The sequence below is a fragment of the Ranitomeya imitator genome, chromosome 2 (genome assembly GCF_032444005.1).
Source record: "Ranitomeya imitator isolate aRanImi1 chromosome 2, aRanImi1.pri, whole genome shotgun sequence".
In the NCBI taxonomy this organism is placed as follows: Eukaryota; Metazoa; Chordata; class Amphibia; order Anura; family Dendrobatidae; genus Ranitomeya; species Ranitomeya imitator.
Window position 1 is genome coordinate 185,421,811 of NC_091283.1, and position 21,004 is coordinate 185,442,814.

Here is a 21,004-nt window from a genome sequence, read left to right on the forward strand (position 1 = left end):
GGACGCTGGCATCCTGATTACTCAACAAATAAAGGAGAAACGTAAACCGCGGATTGGAGGAGAGAAAGCTGCGGAGATCTGCAGGTACAGGGAAAAGAAAAACCAGGCCAAACACGGCACCAAATCGTTTCCTATCCCAATAGTGGGCAGCAAGGGGGGAGCCATAATAACAAGGACCCCCTCCGCGCTCCTATGTTCCTAAATTACAGTATTTTTCAATTAAAATCAATATCCATGCACCTTAGTTTTAAAGCTTTGTGTTGCATTGTGGGTTCAGTCTCCATTGTTTCTCCTGGAAATTGCAACCGAGTGATCATTCTTCTCATGCCAATAGAGGACTGACACTGGACAGTGTTAAAGGAGATGCCAGTGACGTTACCAGCACGGGGCAATACAAGATCCGGAGATTTGGGGCCCTTGTCCCAAAGTCCTGGCAACAGCCTCATTGTATCGGCATCCATGAGAATAGGATATCGCTGAAACCAGTCATCTCCATGTCCCATACGTTTATCCTGGAGGACTACAAGATGCAGAAGCTGCTTACAGGCCATCGCAGGCGACGAGGGTGGCGTGATGCAGTGACGCTGCCTGTGCCGAGCTCAAAGAGCCACTTTGCTAAACAAGGGTTCAATGTTAGGTGTCGTTACTTTTAGTAAGAAGGCGGAAACCATCATTATGTCTGTCGGGGCACAATGTGTATAATTATAGGGTGGGCAGTACAAAGGGGGCACAACTACTCTGCCGGAAGGCACAGAGGGGGCACTACTACTCTGCCGGAAGGCACAAAAGGGGGCACTACTACTCTGCCGGAAGGCACAGAGGGGGCACTACTACTCTGCCGGAGGCACAGAGGGGGCACTGCTACTCTGCCGGAAGGCACAAAGGGGGCACTGCTACTCTGCCGGAAGGCACAAAGGGGGCACTGCTACTCTGCCAGAAGGCACAAAGGGGGCACTACTACTCTGCCGGAAGGCACAAAGGGGGCACTACTACTCTGCCGGAAGGCACAAAGGGGGCACTGCTACTCTGCCGGAAGGCACAAAGGGGGCACTGCTACTCTGCCGGAAGGCACAAAGGGGGCACTGCTACTCTGCCGGAAGTCACAAAGGGGGCACTGCTACTCTGCCGGAAGGCACAGAGGGGGCACTACTACTCTGCCGGAAGGCACAAAAGGGGGCACTACTACTCTGCCGGAAGGCACAAAGGGGGCACTACTACTCTGCCGGAAGGCACAAAGGGGGCACTGCTACTCTGCCGGAAGGCACAGAGGGGGCACTACTACTCTGCCGGAAGGCACAAAGGGGGCACTACTACTCTGCCGGATGGCACAGAGGGGGCACTACTACTCTGCCGGAAGGCACAAAGGGGGCACTGCTACTCTGCCGGAGGCACAGAGGGGGCACTGCTACTCTGCCGGAGGCACAGAGGGGGCACTGCTACTCTGCCGGAAGGCACAGAGGGGGCACTGCTACTCTGCCGGAAGGCACAGAGGGGGCACTGCTACTCTGCCGGAAGGCACAGAGGGGGCACTGCTACTCTGCCGGAAGGCACAGAGGGGGCACTGCTACTCTGCCGGAAGGCACAGAGGGGGCACTGCTACTCTGCCGGAAGGCACAGAGGGGGCACTGCTACTCTGCCGGAAGGCACAGAGGGGGCACTGCTACTCTGCCGGAAGGCACAAAGGGGGCACTGCTACTCTGCCGGAAGGCACAGAGGGGGCACTGCTACTCTGCCGGAGGCACAGAGGGGGCACTGCTACTCTGCCGGAGGCACAGAGGGGGCACTGCTACTCTGCCGGAGGCACAGAGGGGGCACTGCTACTCTGCCGGAAGGCACAAAGGGGGCACTACTACTCTGCCGGAAGGCACAAAGGGGGCACTGCTACTCTGCCGGAAGGCACAAAGGGGGCACTGCTACTCTGCCGGAAGTCACAAAGGGGGCACTGCTACTCTGCCGGAAGGCACAGAGGGGGCACTACTACTCTGCCGGAAGGCACAAAAGGGGGCACTACTACTCTGCCGGAAGGCACAAAGGGGGCACTACTACTCTGCCGGAAGGCACAAAGGGGGCACTGCTACTCTGCCGGAAGGCACAGAGGGGGCACTACTACTCTGCCGGAAGGCACAAAGGGGGCACTACTACTCTGCCGGATGGCACAGAGGGGGCACTACTACTCTGCCGGAAGGCACAAAGGGGGCACTGCTACTCTGCCGGAGGCACAGAGGGGGCACTGCTACTCTGCCGGAGGCACAGAGGGGGCACTGCTACTCTGCCGGAAGGCACAGAGGGGGCACTGCTACTCTGCCGGAAGGCACAGAGGGGGCACTGCTACTCTGCCGGAAGGCACAGAGGGGGCACTGCTACTCTGCCGGAAGGCACAGAGGGGGCACTGCTACTCTGCCGGAAGGCACAGAGGGGGCACTGCTACTCTGCCGGAAGGCACAGAGGGGGCACTGCTACTCTGCCGGAAGGCACAGAGGGGGCACTGCTACTCTGCCGGAAGGCACAAAGGGGGCACTGCTACTCTGCCGGAAGGCACAGAGGGGGCACTGCTACTCTGCCGGAGGCACAGAGGGGGCACTGCTACTCTGCCGGAGGCACAGAGGGGGCACTGCTACTCTGCCGGAGGCACAGAGGGGGCACTGCTACTCTGCCGGAGGCACAGAGGGGGCACTGCTACTCTGCCGGAGGCACAGAGGGGGCACTGCTACTCTGCCGGAGGCACAGAGGGGGCACTGCTACTCTGCCGGAGGCACAGAGGGGGCACTGCTACTCTGCCGGAGGCACAGAGGGGGCACTGCTACTCTGCCGGAGGCAGAAAGGGGGCACTGCTACTCCGCCGGAGGCACAGAGGGTGCACTATTACTCTGCCGGAGGCAGAAAGGGGACACCACTACTTTGCTATGGTACTATTAACTTGAAGGAGGCACAAAGCAAGTAAACTATTACTGTGGGCACAATAATAATAGTTGGTGAAACTTATCACCAGTCTTAAAATTTGCCAGACTGATCTCAGCGGTTTACTCTATTTGATGAATCTGAAGCATTTTAAGACTATAAAGTTTATGACTTGGGTTGATTTCTCCCAAAATAAGCAGCAGAATTTTACATTTTTTGGTGGGTAGTGCCGCATGTTAGGCGACTCCCCCTTTCTGTTGGGTCACACCCATTTCAATTAGGCCACGCCCCTTTCCAGACACGAGACAAAATATGTCTAAGACGCATCATAAATATGGTGTCATAAAAGAGGATTTTGTTGGCTCACACAGTCTGATAAATACGAAACGTTATTCAAGGACAAAAAGCAACAGCTAAACCTGCTCTGACGCCCCATCACAGTGTAATATGCCCGGACGGTAGATCGCAGCCATGATGAAGATATCAGGGTCACCTTGAGATGAATAAAGCAGCAGTGACCGCGCTCCTCCGCACTGCACAATCACCGATCAATAACATTCATTCCAGGCAATGAAGACTCAGCGGCCAAAACCGGTTCTGCCAAGTGTCATCAGAAAAGGACTTCTTACTGTTTAAATCAAGTTTGAGATTAACAAATAATTTTCAGCCATTTTTTTTTTACTACATCACAATCTTAATTTAAAATAAAAATGAGAAGTTTTGGAGTTCACACTGGAGGCCACTTAATGAGCGTGTGCAGAGTTCATTGTGAATGGTGGATCCTGTGTTATCTACTGTTTATAGAGATGTTATCAGTCATTGTATAGGAGGAGGAGGTGAGCTGTGACATCACCTATTGTGAATGGTGGATCCTGTGTTATCTACTGTTTATAGAGATGTTATCAGTCATTGTATAGGAGGAGGTGGTGAGCTGTGACATCACCTATTGTGAATGGTGGATCCTGTGTTATCTACTGTTTATAGAGATGTTATCAGTCATTGTATAGGAGGAGGAGGTGAGCTGTGACATCACCTATTGTGAATGGTGGATCCTGTGTTATCTACTGTTTATAGAGATGTTATCAGTCATTGTATAGGAGGAGGTGGTGAGCTGTGACATCACCTATTGTGAATGGTGGATCCTGTGTTATCTACTGTTTATAGAGATGTTATCAGTCATTGTATAGGAGGAGGAGGTGAGCTGTGACATCACCTATTGTGAATGGTGGATCCTGTGTTATCTACTGTATATAGAGGTGATAGTCATTGTACAGGAGGAGGAGGTGAGCTGTGACATCACCTATTGTGAATGGTGGATCCTGTGTTATCTACTGTATATAGAGGTGATATCAGTCATTGTACAGGAGAAGGAGGTGAGTTGTGATATCACCTATTGTGAATGGTGGATCCTGTGTTATCTACTGTTTATAGAGATGTTATCAGTCATTGTACAGGAGGAGGAGGTGAGCTGTGACATCACCTATTGTGAATGGTGGATCCTGTGTTATCTACTGTATATAGAGGTGATAGTCATTGTATAGGAGGAGGAGGTGAGCTGTGACATCACCTATTGTGAATGGTGGATCCTGTGTTATCTACTGTATATAGAGGTGTTATCAGTCATTGTGCAGGAGAAGGTGGTGAGCTGTGACATCTATTGTGAATGGTGGATCCTGTGTTATCTACTGTATATAGAGGTGTTATCAGTAAATTGTATAGGAGGAGGAGGTGAGCTGTGGCATCACCTATTGTGAATGGTGGATCCTGTGTTATCTACTGTATATAGAGGTGATAGTCATTGTACAGGAGGAGGAGGTGAGCTGTGACATCACCTATTGTGAATGGTGGATCCTGTGTTATCTACTGTATATAGAGGTAATATCAGTCATTGTACAGGAGGAGGAGGTGAGCTGTGACATCACCTATTGTGAATGGTGGATCCTGTGTTATCTACTGTATATAGAGGTGATATCAGTCATTGTACAGGAGGAGGAGGTGAGCTGTGACATCACCTATTGTGAATGGTGGATCCTGTGTTATCTACTGTATATAGAGGTGCTATCAGTCATTGTACAGGAGGAGAAGGTGAGCTGTGACATCACCTATTGTGCAGCCATAGAGGACGCTAAACCCTCACAATAAGGCTCTTGGGCTCCATGTCTTTATTACACAGCACAGCACCCCTGCTTCCCCCATACCAATATACACTCCAGCACAAGAACACTACTCAAAAGAACCGATGTTGCCCACAGGAATCAATCCAATGTCTTCTTTCCACTGGTGAAAGGAAAAGCAGACATCTGATTGGCTGCTACCTGTAATAGTTACAAGGCGGAAATGATGACACCCAGGAGTCAATTCATTTACAGGAGGAATAATAGAGGAACAAGTACATTGTTCAGAATTGTTATTTTATAGTAAGTTGAGGGACTTGTGCTCCCTTCAGAGTAATAAAAGGTCCTCCCACAATGTAATTATACCCCTTCTTAAATCAACAAATCATGGTCGGACTAGAGACTTGTAGCAGGTCTCCGGACTCCTATTTGACACCCTTAAATATACCTAGGAGACAGTTGAATTTGGGTCTGGAGTCCCACAGTGGCGGGAGGTAGGTCAGTCGGTTTGGAGTCCTGCAGTGGCGGGAGGTAGGTCAGTCGGTTTGGAGTTCCGCAGTGGCAGGAGGTAGGTCAGTCGGTATGGAGTCCCCCAGTGGCAGGAGGTAGGTCAGTTGGTTTGGAGTCCCGCAGTGGCAGGAGGTAGGTCAGTCAGTTTGGAGTCCCGCAGTGGCAGGAGGTAGGTCAGTCGGTTTGGAGGCCCGCCAGTTGCGGGAGGTAGGTAGGTCGGTCAGGTCCGGAGGCCTGCAGCAGGAGGTAGGTCGGTCCTGGAGTTCTGCAGTGGCAGGAGATAGGTCGGTTGGGTCTTGAGGCCCGCAGTGGCGGGAGGTCGGTCTGGAGGCCAGCGCCATTGTGGAAGGTCGGTCTGGAGGCCAGCACCATTGCAGAAGGTTGGTCTGGAGGCCAGCGCCATTGCAGAAGGTTGGTCTGGAGGCCAGCGCCATTGCAGAAGGTCGGTCTGGAGGCCAGCACCATTGCGGAAGGTCAGTCTGGAGGCCAGCACCATTGCAGAAGGTCAGTCTGGAGGCCAGCACCATTGCGGAAGGTCGGTCTGGAGGCCAAGATGCATCACAAGGTTTTCCCTTACATTTCAGTGGCCTCAGGCGTGAGTGAAAATGTCAAGCACTGTACGACATTCTGGGCTTTCTAAGCAGGAAATGACCAATATAGACCGAGCAGGTAGAAGGCCCTTGACATTTGCTGTTCATACTTTTCATACCTTGACATAATAAATCAATTTACATAAGTGTCAGTTTTCTTTTTCAAGGCTATAGAGAGAAAAAAAAAAGCCTCTAAAAATAAATCGGCAAACACTCCCTGCACACATACCATTGTGGCGCACACACCTAGCCGCAGGTATGGCTTTCCTTATCTCCATCAGCAGTCCATGCCAGTAGACTGGATTTCTAGACTTCCTTAAGTAGTCCTTCCCTCCAGGCCAGATCACAATGCTGCACTGCGACATTTTACTGAAAGCGGTTGTCGTCAAGATCCAAATCTGCTGGATTTTAGGTTGCATGTGAATTCTGCCATCATTGACGACAATATAAGTTGCGTGCCTGTGAATTTTTTTTTTTTTTCAAACTTCAAAATCGCATTCCTAGAATAGTGACGAGGCAGCAAGTCAAAAGACAAATGGCACTAAGAGGTTTGTCACAGAACTGGACGTCATCATGTAGCCTTCAAGTGAAAGTAGTAGTACGGCTGTAGAGGAGCTTGCCCGCCAGTAAAAACGATATTCGGGGTGCCAGCTAAGAAATCCACTATAAAAACCATATGCAAATCAGGCGGGAAGCGCACCGAGGGCGTGTCTATGCACCAGGACAGCTTCGTCCAAGTGAGATGACACACCCCGATGCACCTATAGCCTGATCTGCATAGGACTTCTACCCTAGATCCCTTATGACAGACACATTGCAGCTCTGCAAAAAAAATAAAAATACAAATTCTTTTGTTTACAGCTCGTTTCCTTGGAGACCGACCACCGCTGCTGTCTAGTATGTAAACGTTGTGCTGAAGCTGGCCGGGATTAGGAGGGAATGGCATGCTCCAGTTTCAAAACACTGCTTACAAAATTTGCCATCTAGCAGTGGTGGTCGGTCTCCAAGGCAACGAGCTAAAAACAAAAGAAAAACGTCAATATCTCAAGAACGGCTGAAAATTTTAATAAGCAACTAATTGAAAAATTGCTTGTATCTGCAAGCTTCATCAAACAATGCCCATTTACGAAGGTGGGGAAAGCACCAAGTTATTCAGCAGCTCTAAGGCCCCCTTGGTTTTGGGAAAAACGGAGTCCAGAGGGTATTGTTCTTCCTTATGGAGACGGTCAGCTAGTGTGGGGAGTCTTATAGGCCATGTAGCGCTTCCTGGGAAAAAGGTGTGTAAATTCGGACCAATCTGCACAGAAAAGTTGAGTGACAACCAATATGGCGGACAGTGCAGATTCTACAAGAGTTGTCCCTCAGCTTATAACAACTACGAAACGATGAGATCCAGTGCAGGAAGGTTCACAAAGACTGGGAGATAGCCATTGTGGGGGCTAGATGGCCATGTTCGGTGCCACCCATCATTCCCAGTGACACACCCAAGCTGGACAGTGACTGGTAGAGGACGACTTGGATTAATAAGAGGATATACATTCGGGCACTCCCTGTACACATACCACCCTGGGCACGCCGTACTGGGCGACAGGAATGCCTTGCACTTTCACACCCCACGGTGTTATTCTAGATTCCTAACCACATGTACGTAATCGCTGCCTCTTGACAGGTGGTTTCATGACCTCACTTGGCAGCAGGAGTGAGTCCGTGTGCCCATTATGTGGAATGGTAGGATACAGCACATTCCACAAGGAGATCCCCGAGGAGCAGGATAATCCAGGGAGCCTCGGGGGTAAGAGCCGTCACCGTTCACACGTGGCGCAGGGCTCATACACATGGGACGATAGCTTGCCAGTGTGTGCCATCAGAGTACAGGGTTGGGGCCTGTCACCAATGGCAAGAATGGATCAGCAGCGGCACCAGGGAAACAATGCCAGTCCATGTCCGGTCAGCTCTCAGGAGCCATATGAGAAGCTCCCAATATAGTCAACAGTCGACCTTATCACCAGAGAAAGCAGAGAAGTGGCATATTCTTATTAAGACAGCCATTACATGCAGGTTGTCAGCAGGTTTTTGCTATGTAACGCAAGAGCAGCATGATGTAGAGAGCCTGATTCCAACAATGTGTCACTTATTAAGCTGTGTGCTGTAGTTTCAATATAACAAGTGTTTTATCAGCAGGAGATTATCACTGCCGGACCAGTTATCACATGCCAGGCAGTCCAGCTAATCTATGTATCCCCGCCCCCACCCACTGATTGGTAGCTTGCTGACAATGTACACAGAAGGCTGCCAATCAGTGATGCGGGAGGGGTTATACACAGCTCTGCATTCATAGCACTGCTACATCTACATTGCTGGAATCAGGGTCTCTGCCCCTATATCTTGCAGATCTCTGATTACATGGCAAAAACCTGCTGACAAAATTCACTTTAACAAGTGTCCATAGAAACCAGCCAGGAAGTATATATATTATTGTTTATGTCTCCATTGTAGTTCAAGTGGGAGCATTGCCGTTATTAATGAGCCAGAGATTCGCTCTTAAAGACTCTCAGAAAGCAAGATGAAAACCCCATCAGAAGCTAAGACAATGACAGATCACATTGGCACCATAAAAATTAATGTACCTTAAACAATAAAAACAAATATATAGTGCTTACTGTAACTATGTTACAGTTTCAATACAGACATACGTATCTCCATAGTTACAGACTACAAAGATACCCTATGTGTAGTCAGATCTTCTAGATCAATGTTAATAGTATAGCAATAGCTGCAAAAAAAAAAAAGTTTATTTATTGGTAGGAGTCTATTTCATTGATCAAATAATGATAATGCTCACAACCAATCTGGGAATTATCCAATGCAAACAATTAGGTGATAACATCGTACCCACTAATAATAATAATATTCTCATCCAATATTCCTATGTGATGGTTTAGATCGGGTCTGAGCAACGATGAGCAGCAAAATGACTCACACGACCCTGGTGAAACTGATCAGAGCCCTAAAAATAATGTATTAAAGCAATCTGAAACTTGAGATACCATCAGTTGTAACCATTTGTATGTGATCAGCAGCAAAAAAAATTAGAACATTATTTCTACTCACCTGCACGATATGGGCATCTCGGTGTTTTAACTAACTGAAATCAGCGTTCAGTCCCCAATTGTTAAAAAAAAAAAAAGTTAAAAAAACAAAAACAAATACTGTGTCCTACCAGTATTCGGAAGACTGAGACATACATCTATGAAATATATTACCAATGTTGACAGACAGGCATCGAATATGCAGATTTTCTCATTCTTGTTATCCTCGGGGGGCGGGTCCTTCAGAGATGCAGAGCTCCAAAGACCAATCACATAGCTCTGCTGCTTCTATTTTGTATTCAGACCGAAATTCTGAGTTGATCACACATATATTAACCCCTTTACCCCCAAGGGTGGTTTGCACGTTAATGACCAGGCCAATTTTTACAATTCTGACCACTGTCCCTTTATGAGGTTATAACTCCGAAACGCTTCAATGGATCCTGGTGATTCTGACATTGTTTTCTCGTGACATATTGTACTTCATGATAGTGGTAAAATTTCTTTGACAGTACCTGCGTTTATTTGTGAAAAAAACGGAAATTTGGCGAAAATTTTGAAAATTTCGCAATTTTCAAACTTTGAATTTTTATGCAATTAAATCACAGAGATATGTCACACAAAATACTTAATAAGTAACATTTCCCACATGTCTCCTTTACATCAGCACAATTTTGGAACCAATTTTTTTTTTTGTTAGGGAGTTATAAGGGTTAAAAGTTGACCAGCAATTTCTCATTTTTACAACACCATTTTTTTTTAGGGACCACGTCTCATTTGAAGTCATTTTGAGGGGTCTATATGATAGAAAATGCCCAAGTGTGACACCATTCTAAAAACTGCACCCCTCAAGGTGCTCAAAACCACATTCAAGAAGTTTATTAACCCTTCAGGTGTTTAATAGGAATTTTTGGAATGTTTAAATAAAAATGAACATTTAACTTTTTTACACAAAAAATTTACTTCAGCTCCAATTTGTTTTATTTTACCAAGGGTAACAGGAGAAATTGGACCCAAAAAGTTGTTGTCCAATTTGTCCTGAGTACGCTGATACCCCATATGTGGCAGTAAACCACTGTTTGGGCGCATGGGAGAGCTCGGAAGGGAAGGAGCGCTATTTGACTTTTCAATGCAAAATTGACAGGAATTGAGATGGGACGCCATGTTGCGTTTGGAGAGCCACTGATGTGCCTAAACATTGAAACCCCTCACAAGTGACACCATTTTGGAAAGTAGACCCCCTAAGGAACTTATCTAGAGGTGTGGTGAGCACTTTGACCCACCAAGTGCTTCACAGAAGTTTATAATGCAGAACCGTAAAAATAAAAAATCATATTTTTTCACAAAAATTATATTTTTGCCCCCAATTTTTTATTTTTCCAAGGGTAAGAGAAGAAATTGGACCTCAAAAGTTGTTGTCCAATTTGTCCCGAGTACGCTGATACCCCATATGTGGCAGTAAACCACTGTTTGGGCGCATGGGAGAGCTCGGAAGGGAAGGAGCGCCGTTTGACTTTTCAATGCAAAATTGACAGGAATTGAGATGGGACGCCATGTTGCGTTTGGAGAGCCACTGATGTGCCTAAACATTGAAACCCCCCACAAGTGACACCATTTTGGAAAGTAGACCCCCTAAGGAACTTATCTGGATGTGTGGTGAGCACTTTGACCCACCAAGGGCTTCACAGAAGTTTATAATGCAGAGCCATAAAAATAAAACAAAATTTTTTTCCCACAAAAATTATTTTTTAGCCCCCAGTTTTGTATTTTCCCTAGGGTAACAGGAGAAATTGGACCCCAAAAGTTGTTGTCCAATTTGTCCTGAGTACGCTGATACCCCATATGTGGGGGGGAACCACCGTTTGGGCGCATGGGAGGGTTCGGAAGGGAAGGAGCGCCATTTGGAATGCAGACTTAGATGGAATGGTCTGCAGGCGTCACATTGCGTTTGCAGAGCCCCTAATGTACCTAAACAGTAGAAACCCCCCACAAGTGACACCATTTTGGAAAGTAGACCCCCTAAGGAACTCATCTTGATGTGTTGTGAGAGCTTTGAACCCCCAAGTATTTCACTACAGTTTATAACGCAGAGCCATGCAAATAAAAAATCTTTTTGTTTTCCCACAAAAATTATTTTTTAGCCCCCAGTTTTGTATTTTCCCAAGGGTAACAGGAGAAATTGGTCCACAAAAGTTGTTGTCCAATTTGTCCTGAGTACGCTGATACCCCATATGTTGGGGTAAACCCCTGTTTGGGCACACAGGAGAGCTCGGAAGAAAAGGAGCACTGTTTTACTTTTTCAACGCAGAATTGGCTGGAATTGAGATCGGACGCCATGTCGTGTTTGGAGAGCCCCTGATGTGCCGAAACAGTGGAAACCCCCCAATTATAACTGAAACCCTAATCTAAACACACCCCTAACCCTAATTCCAACGGTAACCCTAACCACACCTCTAACCCTGACACACCCCTAACCCTAATCCCAACCCTATTCCCAACTGTAAATGTAATCTAAACCCTAACCCTAACTTTAGCCCAAACCCTAACTGTAGCCCCAACCCTAACCCTAGCCCTAACCCTAGCCCTAAACCTTACCCTAGCCCTACCCCTAGCCCTAACCCTAACCCTAGCCCTAACCCTAGCCCTAACCCTAGCCCTAACCCTAGCCCTAACCCTAGCCCTAACCCTAGCCCTAGCCCTAACCCTAGCCCTAACCCTAGCCCTAATGGGAAAATGGAAATAAATACATTTTTTTTTATTTTTCCCTAACTAAGGGGGTGATGAAGGGGGGTTTGATTTACTTTTATAGCGAGTTTTTTAGCGGATTTTTATGATTGGCAGCCGTCACACACTGAAAGACCCTTTTTATTGCAAAAAATATTTTTTGCAATACCACATTTTGAGAGCTATAATTTTTCCATATTTTGGTCCACAGAGTCATGTGAGGTCTTGTTTTTTGCGGGACGAGTTGACGTTTTTATTGAAAACATTTTTGGGCACGTGACATTTTTTTATCGCTTTTTATTCCGATTTTTGTGAGGAAGAATGACCAAAAGCCAGCTATTCATGAATTTCTATTGGGGGAGGCGTTTATACCGTTCCGCGTTTGGTAAAATTGATAAATCAGTTTTATTCTTCGGGTCAGTACGATTACAGCGATACCTCATTTATATCATTTTTTTATGGTTTGGTGCTTTTATACGATAAAAACTATTTTACAGAAAAAATAATTATTTTTGCATTGCTTTATTCTCAGGACTATAACTTTTTTATTTTTTTGCTGATGATGCTTTATGGTGGCTCTTTTTTTGCGGGACAATATGACGCTTTCAGCGGTACCATGGTTATTTATATCTGTCCTTTTGATCGCGTGTTATTCCACTTTTTGTTCGGCGGTATGATAATAAAGCGTTTTTTGCCTCGTTTTTTTTTTTTTTTCTTATGGTGTTTACTGAAGGGGTTAACTAGTGGGACAGTTTTATAGGTCGGGTCGTTACGGACGCGGCGATACTAAATATGTGTACTTTTATTGTTTTTTTTTTTTTATTTAGATGAAGAAATGTATTTATGGGAATAATATTTTTTTTTTTTTTTCATTATTTTGGAATATTTTTTTTTATTTTTTTTACATATTTGGAAAAAATTTTTTTAACTTTTTTTACTTTGTCCCGGGGGGGGACATCACAGATCAGTGATCTGACAGTTTGCACAGCACTCTGTCAGATCACTGATCTGACATGCAGCGCTGCAGCCTTCACAGTGCCTGCTCTAAGCAGGCTCTGTGAAGCCACCTCCCTCCCTGCAGGACCCGGATCCGCGGCCATCTTGGATCCGGGGCTCGAGCAGGGAGGGAGGTGAGGAGACCCTCGCAGCAACGCGATCACATCGCGTTGCTGCGGGGGGCTCAGGGAAGCCCGCAGGGAGCCCCCTCCCTGCGCGGTGCTTCCCTGCACCGCCGGCACATCGCGATCATCTTTGATCGCGGTGTGCCAGGGGTTAATGTGCCGGGGGCGGTCCGTGACCGCTCCTGGCACATAGTGCCGGATGTCAGCTGCGATAAGCAGCTGACACCCGGCCGCGCTCCCCCCGTGAGCGCGGCCGATCGGCTATGACGTACTATCCCGTCCAGGGTCAGATAAGCCCAGGGCACCTCGACGGGATAGTACGTCTAAGGTCACAGAGGGGTTAAGTACACTAAGTGCCCAAAAGAGTACGTGGACACCCCTATAATCAAGAATGCAGCCCTGCGATCTCCATAGACAAAATTACTACTGTAGAGCTCAGGGACTTCAAATATAGCGCCGGTATAGATTGGTACGAGCCAGTTTGTGATATGCCCGATCTGCCCCGGTTAACCAGGGCTGTGGAGTCGGAGTCGTAGTTAGTTTTGGTTGGAGTCGGAGTCGGTAGAAATGTACCGACTCCAGCTTTAAAAAAAAAATGTATTAATATTTCATAATTGAACTTTCATATTAATTTTATAAATGTTACTCAAATATATATGTTCTATCAAACTATGAACAACAGTGATAAGCAGTTCTGCTGGAGATAGACATTTCTTACATCTTGTGTGTCACTGTTCTCCACTGCCCTTATCTAATCTTATACTTGGTTAACCTCATGCTGCCCCAACCCCCCTACTTAACATGTATGAAACAAAGTGAAAATGTGTTGCAAATTCTTAGTAGTAAAGCCCCTCCTCTAGACTAGATGTTTGGTGTGCGTGTTCCAAGCATCTCACAGCTGCTACTCAGAAGAGGAAGACTGTAAGAAGTATTATCCTTTCAACAAACTTTGCATCAGTTAACTGTGAGTACATAAGGAATAACAGTATTACTGACCACTATATCAGTTGTACGACCTGGCAATAATTTTGTACAATTGTTTTTAGGAAAAACAATTGTCATTTGGATTGTGAATGCAGAATTAAAAACCTGAAAATTTCAAAGAAGCGTCACATTAAATCAGCTGTATTTGAACATTTCACCATCACTCAAGCTAGAAAACACTATGTGTCAGTGTATGACAAATGATCCAGACGAAAACAAATGCTATGAAGCCAAGATCAGTGCATATTCAGGCAAAGATAAAAATGCTCCTACCAGAGCTTCTAATCTAAAGAGACATTTATAGCGCTTTCATCCAGAAGTACTGAAAGCAGTGGATGAGAGACTGCATCCAAACCAATGAACCAGTGCCCAGCTCTTCCAGCCAAACAAAGGAGCACAGAACTTTGCAGCAATCAGTTGCAAGATATTTTGTCAGTGACAAAGTTACTGTGACAATGACAGTAGATACATTAAAAAACAGATCATAGAGCTTGTTGTAAAGGATAGTGTGCCTATTTCATTATTTTCACGACCAGCTTTTATGTGTCTGAATGGGGAAATGGCCCGCAAGCTTGGTGTTTCTCTGGAGAGAGAGAGTATTAGAAATTTAGTAATCTTAGAAGCTTTTAAACAAAAGGAAGAACTTAAAAAAAACTCTCAAGGGACGCTTTCTGTTTCTTAAAATGGATGCTTGCACACGTTACGGAGTTGGCCATTTATGAAGGAGTCAGAGTCGGAACCTGATAAAATCCAGGAGTCGGAGTCGCAACTGTGGCTTACCGACTCCACAGCCCTGCGGTTAACTGTGAACCATTTTACTGCAGGGGAGGGTAACATTAGCTCAGCCTTAAAATTAGTAGACCATGCTTAAGTGAGGCTATGAATAAACAATTTCCAAAAAACTGAAGCACTTATGGACTTTTGTGGGCATCTCATTACCTGTTGTTAATCCTGATTAAAGCTGAAGTTCACAGATTGCTTTCGCCAGCCTTTCATACCAATAAATTCGATGATTAACTATCGGCTGACCATCTTGACTCGATTGCCAACCAAGCAAGCGCCTAGCATTGCACAAGTAAAATGATATGACGGCGCCTCCTAGTGGAGAAACCATGCAACTTTTTTCAAAAAAAAAAAAAAAGAAAAAGTGTGAATGAGGAGCAAAGAGTCCAGGCAGCTTTCAATAGTCTTTATTTAGATCTGAGCAGCTTTTTATTTTAAAGTGTTCTTTTGGAGGAGAAGTACCATAAATAGCTATTTACAGAGGGTGGAATTGGAAGGGTAGAGGGGGGAAGACGACAAGGACAGGGGAAAGCTTAGGGAGTCCAAAAATAAAGCACTGGAGATCTGGAGGAAGAAATCAGCCTCAGAGTATTAGCAAGCAACCGGAAGCTTTGAGGGACACACAGTGTCAGGCAAGAATGAGGGTGTGGGTGACGGAGGTGGAGGGGAGACATACTGACACCACAGACACAATGGCGGTAGAGGAGGGTCCCGGTATTTGGGGGGTCACAATGGAAAACACAAGGGTTAGACACATTAGAGTCACAGACAGATGACAGGGGGCTTCACACAGACAAGATGGCGGGTGAGGGGCCTGTAGAAAGGGATTTTATTCTTTTTAACACAGGCTATTAGGTTGCTGGAGATTCATGCACACAAGGCTTGGTCTGCAGGCAGCCTCCCCCCATGTTACTGCATAGGAATTACGCAGAGTAGCAGACCTCTGCAACACGAGGGGAAGTCTTACGGGAAAGAAAAATCACAAAATACACCGCACACCATTTGGTTTCACAGCAGATGAGCTCCTTGCGGCCCCCCGAGAGTAGAGAAGAGGGGACAATGCAGCGAAGGTCTTGTCACAGGGTTACGACCAGTCCCGACCCGGACAATAGGAGGTTGGGGAGCGCAGGTTCGGGTCGTCTGCGCCTTGCTGTGGACAGAGACGAGCGGCTAACTTCTCGGTGATGGTGTGCTGAAGCAGGAGGCACAAAGAGGTCGGACAATGATGGGATCGTTCACTCGGCAAGTGGCTCCCCCTGGAGAAAGTCATCAGTACTGCATCCACGTAGAAGCACGAGGTCCGTATCGAGCCATAGTCCTCTGAAGACCACCATTCCACGTACGGAGCAGCCAACGCTCCACAGTGACCCGTGATCCAGAGGACAGGAAGGGGGAAGATGGCAGAAGTCCAGGGGGAGTGGGGCGCAGGGCCGAATCTCTCCATGTTACCTAGAGGACGGACTGCTGCACTCAGAGGCAGGGCAGCAAAACTGGTGGACAACCTCCTCCTCCTCATCCTCACCCCTGGATGGAGACACATGGGCAGCAGAAGGGCAAGTCAATACGTAGCGATGACTCCAGAGCAGGTGGAGAGATGGCAATGAGGCGGTGGTCACTTGGCGACATGAAACAACCATAGAGAATGATGGGCAAGACGGTGGAGCAGAACAGGAGGCACGAACAAGGGAGCCGCTTGATTACAGATGGCGGTGGGCAGGGCGGGTGGGACAGACAGCGGACTTGTGGCTCGGGGGAGCTCGGGATGTCACAGCTTGGATGAGATGAAAATGATCTATAGAGTAAGAGATTTCAGCTTTCATTAATCGCATGTGCAGGAAGTAATTGGAGTCTTCAACGTGGCTCTGGTTTGCCAAATATATATATATTTTACAGCCAATCTGCAGAAAATTTCAGAGAAATCCGCACACAATCATACAAATTTGCTGCTGCCAATTCACCCCTCCACCCAAAAAATTCTCATCCATATGGTGTTGAAGGGAACCTGTCACCTGAATTTGGCGGGTCCTTTTTTGGGTCATATGGGCGCTGTTTTCGGGTCTTTTATTAACCCCTTTTTTTTCCGCTGGTCGCGAAATTGACTTGCCGTTGATTCGCTTTCCTCCCTAGTTAACGCGTCCACAAAGCAATTTTGCCTTGCGCATGCGCAGTATGCTTTGCCCATCTGCGGGCAAAGCCAAAAACCATTAGTGCGCATGCACCGGCACACTATGTCCCGGAATACAGCAAAATACCTCCTGAACATAGTGCGCCAGCGCATGCACACTAATGGTTTTCGGCTTTGCCCGCAGTTGAGCAAAGCATACTGCGCATGCGCAAGGCAAGATTGCTTTGCGCATGCGTTAACTAGGGAGGAAAGCGAATCAACGGCAAGTCAATTTCGCGACCAGCGTGAAAAAAGGGGTTAATATAAGACCCGAAAACACCGCCCATATGACCCAAAAAAGGACCCGCAAAAATTCAGGTGACAGGTTCCCTTTAACTGGACAGAGGTCAGCAGGGTACAGGTACCATTTATGCCGCCACACAAGTCAATGGTGATTTGCTACTATACTCCTACGGATTAATGATCAAAGGCAGTGCACCACAATGGAAATTTTTCATTGACCGGTTTAATTAAAAGGGAATCCATCGGCAGGATTTCACTCCCTAAAAAATTTATATGCACATATGGCTCTTTATAAGACACGTCAATCAATACCTTTACATGGCCGGTCCATTCCTCCGTTACTGAGAATTTTGCACTGGAATTAATATATAAATGAGGCTGAAGTGCTATGGTAGATCTGAAGCTTCTGTCACTACAGCTCTATTCCCTGCTCAGTGGCGCCTAAAGTCACAGAGAATAATGTCTTCAGAAAGGCAGCAGGAGGTGGGGATTAGAGCTGGAGTGACCAAGGCTTCAAATCTACCATAGCTCTTCAGCCTCATTTGCATATCAATTCAAGCACTGATTTATGCGTAACTCAGTAATGGACTTGACCATGTAAAGATATTGCTGGACATCTCTCTGAAAGACCTACAGAAACCTAATGAAAAGGTGCATCCCATATTTCCATGTATGGGGGAATTAACTTGTGTCCTATGACTTTCTACCCACTAAAGCTTCCAATTTTCCGTCAGCTCTCTGCCGATGCATATGGGTGGTAATCCCTCTGCGCACATGGCCTCGGATAACTCAGCTGCCTTCAGAATAGAAAAACAAGTCGTGAGCACTTGTCGCCTCAGCTTAACCGATGTTCTGTGTCTTTTCAGAAAATTTCCAGGAACTGTTTGGTGGCAGGATGAGACATTCAGTTCTTCCGTACAGACTAGGTCTGCGGAGTATACATTCCCGGCAACTGATTGATCTATAGAAAACGATTCACATGTGATTTATTGGTTGAAACCCCTGCTCATTCTGGGCTTAGGAGTCCAGTGGGCGGTCTCACTGCTGATTGGTTGCCTTACCCAGCAAGCACTGAGCAGAACCGCCCACTGGACTCCTAAGCACAGAATGAGCAGGAATAAAATGGGTAAATTCTGATGCAGTTTCCTGATAAAACTAATGCAGATTGTGGGGAAATCCACCCCAAACCTGTCACATGTGAACACGTCCTTACTGAGCCTGCAATTAAAGCTTTTCATTCTAAACAGTAAGGTCTCATTGGAAATAACGTAGCAGTCTAAGGAATAAAATTTGCATCACTGGATCTTGGCGACATTTTAAGATTGGGAACAGTAGTGCAGACTCAGAATAAGGGATGAAATCCAGAAATGTGATCCTAAATTTACTTTTTGTTTAAGGGATTACACAAAAAAAAAAAAAAGCTCTAATTGTGTCCATTATCCCTATTAAAGCAAGTGAGGATGAGCTGCAATACCAGACACTGCCATGGACCAGAGTGGCGCTGTTGCTGGGATAAAAAAAAAATATATATTTTTTCATTCCTGGACAACACCACTTTAGGGGTACACTTAACTCGATTTCTACAAACTTTGTTTCATGATCATGTCTCTGAGAAGCAATGATGTTGCATAAATTGAGGTATTATACAAGGATAGGATCCACCTTACTCACATTCTAGCAAATCACAATTGACCAGCGTCAGCCGCATGAACGACACCCCAAACTACAGGGAGGGGAGGGTTTTGATCATTTATCCTCAGTGGTTTCCTATAGAAAAGGGTACTGCACAAATAAAAGGCATGAGAACATGTGAAATCATGGTTTTCGGTGTTGGAATTTATACGATTTTTTTTTTCTTTTTATAAAGACTGACAGGTCAGATTGGCATTAGTTCAGACCACCATTGGTTTCTTTAGCTAAGGGGCTCTGTAGAACTTCTAAACCCCTTTGGCACGATGCAGAGATTTCTATTAACACTTTTTGGTTAATAATGGGAATCTAACCACAGGAGGTCCGAACTCACCAATGGGGATCAAATAAATGTTCCCTAATGCACATGTGCAGAGCATCGCTCCTTTTTGGCATGTCGGGGGTAAAAAAAAAAACCTCTTCAAGTTCCACCGTCTCCGCTTTTTGTTATAGAAAACTCTCGTTTTGAATTAACTAATCAGTGTCCATTTACTAAACGATGACGAGATGAACACGTGGGTTCCAATTGGTTGATATGAAAGCTTTGATACGAAGGTCTCCTATCCATCAACATGACCCCTGAAGTTTTACAACTGTCTCACAAAAGTCTATGGCTTGTTATCAGTGTCACGGCCGAGGAGAGTTACGGCCGAGGAGCGTTACGGCAGAGGAGCGTTACGGCAGAGGAGCGTTACGGCAGAGGAGCGTTACGGCAGAGGAGCGTTACGGCAGAGGAGCGTTACGGCAGAGGAGCGTTACGGCAGAGGAGCGTTACGGCAGAGGAGCGTTACGGCAGAGGAGCGTTACGGCAGAGGAGCGTTACGGCAGAGGAGCGTTACGGCAGAGGAGCGTTACGGCAGAGGAGCGTTACGGCAGAGGAGCGTTACGGCAGAGGAGCGTTACGGCAGAGGAGCGTTACGGCAGAGGAGCGTTACGGCAGAGGAGCGTTACGGCAGAGGAGAGTTACGGCAGAGGAGAGTTACGGCAGAGGAGCGTTACGGCAGAGGAGCGTTACGGCAGAGGAGAGTTACGGCAGAGGAGAGTTACGGCAGAGGAGAGTTACGGCCGAGGAGAGTTACGGCCGAGGAGAGTTACGGCCGAGGAGAGTTACGGCCGAGGAGAGTTACGGCCGAGGAGAGTTACGGCCGAGGAGAGTTACGGCCGAGGAGCGTTACGGCCGAGGAGCGTTACGGCAGAGGAGCGTTACCGTTACGGCCGAGGAGCGTTACGGCCGAGGAGCGTTACGGCAGAGGAGCGTTACCGTTACGGCAGAGGAGCGTTACGGCAGAGGAGCGTTACGGCAGAGGAGCGTTACGGCAGAGGAGCGTTACGGCAGAGGAGAGTTACGGCAGAGGAGAGTTACGGCAGAGGAGAGTTACGGCAGAGGAGAGTTACGGCAGAGGAGAGTTACGGCAGAGGAGAGTTACGGCAGAGGAGAGTTACGGCAGAGGAGAGTTACGGCAGAGGAGAGTTACGGCAGAGGAGAGTTACGGCAGAGGAGAGTTACGGCAGAGGAGAGTTACGGCAGAGGAGAGTTACGGCAGAGGAGAGTTACGGCAGAGGAGAGTTACGGCAGAGGAGAGTTACGGCAGAGGAGAGTTACGGCAGAGGAGAGTTACGGCAGAGGAGAGTTACGGCAGAGGAGAGTTACGGCAGAGCAGAGTTACGGCAGAGCAGAGTTACGGCAGAGGAGAGTTACGGCAGAGGAGAGTTACGGCAGAGGAGAGTTACGGCAGAGGAGAGTTACGGCAGAGGAGAGTTACGGCAGAGGAGAGTTACGGCAGAGGAGCGTTACGGCAGAGGAGCGTTACGGCAGAGGAGCGTTACGGCAGAGGAGCGTTACGGCAGAGGAGCGTTACGGCAGAGGAGCGTTACGGCAGAGGAGCGTTACGGCCGAGGAGCGTTACGGCCGAGGAGAGTTACGGCCGAGGAGCGTTACGGCAGAGGAGCGTTACGGCAGAGGAGCGTTACGGCAGAGGAGCGTTACGGCAGAGGAGCGTTACGGCAGAGGAGCGTTACGGCAGAGGAGCGTTACGGCAGAGGAGAGTTACGGCAGAGGAGAGTTACGGCAGAGGAGAGTTACGGCACAGGAGAG

The 21,004-nt window shown here is 47.3% G+C and overlaps 1 protein-coding gene across 3 annotated transcripts in view; it reads right to left on the bottom strand.

Annotated features, from left to right (window-relative positions):
* Positions 1-21,004, bottom strand: part of IQSEC2 (IQ motif and Sec7 domain ArfGEF 2) — a 248,444-nt gene that overhangs the window by 84,761 nt on the left and 142,679 nt on the right. The window lies entirely within an intron of this gene.